Source organism: Meleagris gallopavo, chromosome 2, assembly GCF_000146605.3.
Source record: "Meleagris gallopavo isolate NT-WF06-2002-E0010 breed Aviagen turkey brand Nicholas breeding stock chromosome 2, Turkey_5.1, whole genome shotgun sequence".
In the NCBI taxonomy this organism is placed as follows: Eukaryota; Metazoa; Chordata; class Aves; order Galliformes; family Phasianidae; genus Meleagris; species Meleagris gallopavo.
Genome location: NC_015012.2, coordinates 79012864 through 79018172, shown reverse-complemented (window position 1 = coordinate 79018172; position 5309 = coordinate 79012864).

The window sequence follows — 5309 nt, the reverse complement described above, 5'->3', positions numbered from 1 at the left end:
ATCAAATCTATTTTGGTCTTATTTCTGCCATCACTTCTGCCACATTTTGCACCAGCTCAAACCAATAAGCTAAATTATTAAGCCTGAGAGTCTTGCTCAGAGAATATGGGCACTTTCTGAGCAGCACAGGACAAAGGTTAGTAGAACACAGCAGTGGAAAACAAAGCACAGAAGTGATGTAGCATAAAGTCACTGGTTTTCATGCCAGTCCTAGCATTAACACACTTAGTAAATTTTCTGTGTCATTTAGACTACCCTCTTCACAGTTAATTTTGTATCTGAGGACTGGGGCTGAGGAGAAGAACTCTTTTGGCAAAGGGGAGGCTACATTAACTATGTGAGAATTAAAGCAGAAATAGTAGAAATGGGGAAAGGAGAAGCTGAAAAATTTCGTCTGGGAAAATGTGATCCATTTGACTTTCATCGTGCTATGAAATGAGTGTAAAACAGACTCAATTTTTGTGAGCAACTTTAGTTTAGAATGGTTTCAAAGCTCTTCATAATTTCAGGTGAGTTTATTCTCAGTGAAAGGTACGCTTTCCACTGAATAATTATATGATTATAATGGGGAGAGATATGGGATATGGGAGAGAAAATTGGGACTAATTCCTAGATTTTTTCCTCCTAACTTGAGGAGGTAGGTGTCTAAATACTATACCATACCACCAGCAGAGAATTTCATCTGTTAGTGTGCCTTTTCACCTCTTGATATCCATAGTAGGATACTCCATAGTAGAGACTCCAATTTTGTCTGTATAGTTCACCCTCTTCACCTTCAGAGAATTCCCCAAACAGACAGCTGCTTTGTAAGCAGTTCTGCCCCCAACAAATGGCAGAAGTGGTGAGCTAATGCTTTTCAAGCAATGTCCTTTTGCCAGTTGAACAGGTTGTGATGGAAGAATCATCAAATTTCCAATTTCAGGAGTTCAAGACCCTAAAACTGCCACTGTCTATCTTTGCCTGCTTTTTAGATATCTGCCACTTGTTTGAGATGGCATTGCAATCGCTGTGGACATATTAAATCAATCCTGGAATCAATGAGAGAAATTAGGTACATCTTTTTCATAGGAAGAAGCACTACTTAAGATGCAGATACATAGATTCTGACCAATCACATTTTGAGATTTGAATTAGAAGATATGTAATGTAGGCAGAGACTGGATTATACATGTGCATCAACAACTGTGAACTTTACTCATGAAATTCTGTTTCAATGCCTTGCTTTTCTGAAAAATGTATTTCTCCTCCTCTAAAATCTGTATCAGAAGGGTGAAGCATGCTGATTTGTAAGATTTATTTCCTTTTTATTTCCTCATCACTAGTCTTCACTTGCATAAGACAAGGAAGCTTACTTCTCTGTAGCCCAGAGTTTCAGTTTCTATATTTCTTCCTAATCTTTCTTCTTACTCCCATCTGCACTCTTAAAAAGACTCTATTTTGAGATAGGCCAACCTAAGGACGATATCCCTAGTGCAATTGATTTATAAAAGTGATTACAGTCTTTCTCATTTTATTCTTCATACCAACTTTTTGTAGACTTACTTTCCATTTGTTTTCCTGTTTTCATCTCTGTTAGGTAGTGATCCTTAGAGGACTGGGATTAGTAATTTAGGACTGCATCAAGATTTATAGTGGCATTCAATTTCAAATTGCCACCTCACAATACTGCCTATTCCCCATTTCTTTCTAGTTTTGCTAAGATTATCCTGACCTATATACTTTTTCTGTCTTGCTGTTTATCACCTTCCCCAGGGTAGATATGCTACACCTACATAACTGAGCAAACCTAACATACACTCTTGATGTGCCACAGCAGTCATCCACCATTCATTTGGCTATTTCTTTTTTTTTCTTGTTTCTTACCCAGTTTCTAGTTTGTGGCAAAAAACTCATTCTCATCATGAATTCAGTGAACTTCTTTTGTGTTCAGCATGAAGGATTTTTTAAAGGCAGTTTGAAAATCTAAATACATCATATCAATTAATTTTCTTTATCCAATAAAGTATTTTCCTGACATTTTGAGATTGCTAAATGGGAAAGAAAACATGATCTTCCTTCTAGCATATTCACCCCACCAAACCCTATGGGCTTTAGAGGATGTATAATTATGGTTATCCCCATAACCGCTTCACAGAGTATGCATTCAAGAGATTAGAATTTTTCCAATTAAAAAAATAAAGATTTTTATCAGACATTAACAGCGTATTAGAATTAGAACAAATGCTTCTGAAAAATCTAATGTGTTTGATTTATTTCTGAGTAGCAAAAAGAGTTTAGACTCTGTGGAAACTGTCTGCATTCAGTGGATAATCTTCCCTTTGCAAGTCATTTGTGCAGTCATTAGAAGGGAAAGACAGACAGTGCTACACTGATCTTTTAGAACATACAGGAGATCTCAATACTACTGATGTTTTCAATTACAACCACCTTGTTTGGCAGAAAAGTAATTGCAAGATTTAGGTGAGTCATTCTTCAGAACCCCAGATTTGTTACAAGTCAAAGCACTCTGGCATACATCAAACACCCTATAAAACGTGAACTCTATATGCTTTAGGGTTGATTTGGCATTAAAGTACTTTGACGTATTTGCTTATTTAAACAAACAGTTCTATTAATGATTATAAGCCATTGATTTGAACAGTCTTAAAAAGTAATTTTCTGATTAAATAGAAGTTAAACCTGTTAAGTAGCAAATTAAAATGTTAGATCACACTTTTCCTTCACTTTCCCTCTGGAATCCTACATCACTTTTGCACAGGTAGTAAATGTGAGTGTTCCTTATCTACAGGGTCCAAATGTATCATCCCTGTATGCTAATCCCCATAGATCTCTGCTGTGTTTCTGTCCAATCACCATTTTTTTTTTCCCATTTTGAACTGCCAGAGCACTCCTTCTAACCAACAAGTAATTTTCTGCACATTATTCTACTTGTTTTCAGCTGGGATAAAAAATACTTTCCTAAGCTTTGGAAAGGTCCTGGAGGCCCAGAATGAAATAAAATCTTTCAGAATGTGAGCAAACCTATCCTACAGTAGCCATCAAGAAAGATAACATGCGCTTGCCTTAGGGAAGTACCTCTTCACTGCCTGTGCAAAGTAAATGATACAGCTACAGGACTCCATGTACACAGAGATGCCTGATCTTACCCCATAGAAGAACAGTGGGCACCCTGCCCTCATGAGCCAGTCTTGAAAATGCAGCAATATGACTGGTGCTTTTTCAGGGTCTGAAGGAGCATGCTGGTATTCAGTGGTGCCTGATGAACTTTATGTGTCATACATTGCGTTAAGTAGATGTACCATAAAGGACAAGGCAAATGTCAGATGGAGATGGCAAGTCCAGGCTCAGAAGCTGCCAGGAATGTGGATTATTTTTCTTTTGACATCACCCACAGAAACATCAGGGACTCACTTACAGCCTGGGGTGATATTCTAATGCTAGAAAAACTAATGAGAACCTTGTGGCCTTAGAATTATTAAGACAGGGATTCAAGAAAGCCTGGTGAAAACCTTTTGGCCTTAAAATTATTAAAACAAGGACTCAGGAGAACATATTTTTTTCTGGGAAAGATTTCATCTTTTTAACTAATTCTAAAGGAATTTTAGACCTTTGGCTTCTTTTCCCATTTTATAAATGAGTTCCTTTCCACATGAATGTGTAGATTTTCTCCATGTGTATAGAAAGAAAACTTTCATTTTTTATTTTACCAGGCTATTGCTCTGAATAAATATTTAACGTATGATTTCCTGAAGAAAAACTAATTTTCATGATGGAAAGCCACTAGAAGAAATTTAAGTAAAGAACATTATTTCTGATAAGTTAAGGCTGGTATTTGTATATTAAATGTTATGCCTTGAAAATGTTATCGTCAAAATTAAGTGATAAAAAAATGGAAGATTCTCTAATGTGTGCCCCTGTACTATTTTACTCCATTGCCATGTGCTTGCCTCATTTTCTCTCTGGAGCACAGGTTAGCTATTTTCTCATGCTAATACTGGATGTAGCCTAAATGTGACTAATGTCTTCGAACAGATGACTGTAAAGATAGCCCTTTTTCAATTATTCTTTTTCATAATTTTTCCTTCCATATATTTTTTATATATCTTCTATTTACTTGTAATTCAACATTTTCTTTATGAAAGATTCCACAGAACAGAAAAATAACCAAACTCTTAAATTTTATGTTCAATTTCATACATTAACTACTTTTCCTTTTCTATTTAAAAATACTTCTGTTATCATATCCAACTAATGTGGTATCCTGTGCGATTTTCCACAGAGATATCTTCAGAACACAAAAGGTTTGCCCATTGACTGAGCAAGATATTTGTAAAGACTGTATCTGTCATAGCTTTGCTTTTAGGTATGCAAATCTCACCATCAGATGTCATATTTACAAGAAACGACCTTGTTTTCATGAAGAAATACCATCATCTCTCTTTACAGCGGAAATATGTGTGAATGAAAACTTGATTTTTCAAGTAATTTTGGTGACTGTATGGATACATTCCTAATTTGAAATTGTATTTTCCACTCATAAGTTTAAATTTACTTACGTGAATAATAGCATGGAAATACTTTTTTTTTTTTTTTATTTTTTTTTTTGTAAAATTACACATATTTTATGCACAATATCTAAGTATGACTGTACATAACCATGCTGGCTCTAATCTATGTATTGAATAAGAGTTACAGATAGTTGCCTAGGTAATCTACTCTAGCAAAAAAACCTAACCTTTTCTTTTTTTATCAAAAATTGCTGCTTTTGTTGCAATTAACTATTTCTAGTCAGGTGATCCGAAAGGCATAGATCATACTGATTTATGTCAACTTCCTGTATGCAGCAAGTAGGGAGTCTTTAATTCACTGAGACTTCCCAATTTGCTTGAATTTTCCATTGTATCTCCTTCTATTAGTAGAATGGCATACAGTTTGCTCTCATCAGCTCCAAGCTACCAGCATGATCATCAAAATACATCTCCGTTATTTTCTTGGTGGGTCAAATAATTTTCTTTGTGCTATTTTGAATAACATTGGGATTGCTTCTCCTTTGGAGGTTACAGATCTTAATACTTTCCTTAATTTGCTGCTAAGAAAATAATACATTCCAAAAAGTCAAAATTTATCATGCTGATATAGGAGTTGTTAAATTCTTTGAACACAGCTTAAATAAAGTCTTTAAACTTATGAAAGACTTTATCAGAAGAGCTTCTTTGAGAGAGAAAGATCTCATACAGAGAAAAAGCTAATTAATATTGGCAATGGATTCACAAAAAAGAAACAATATTCCTTTCATGTAGTCAAATAAA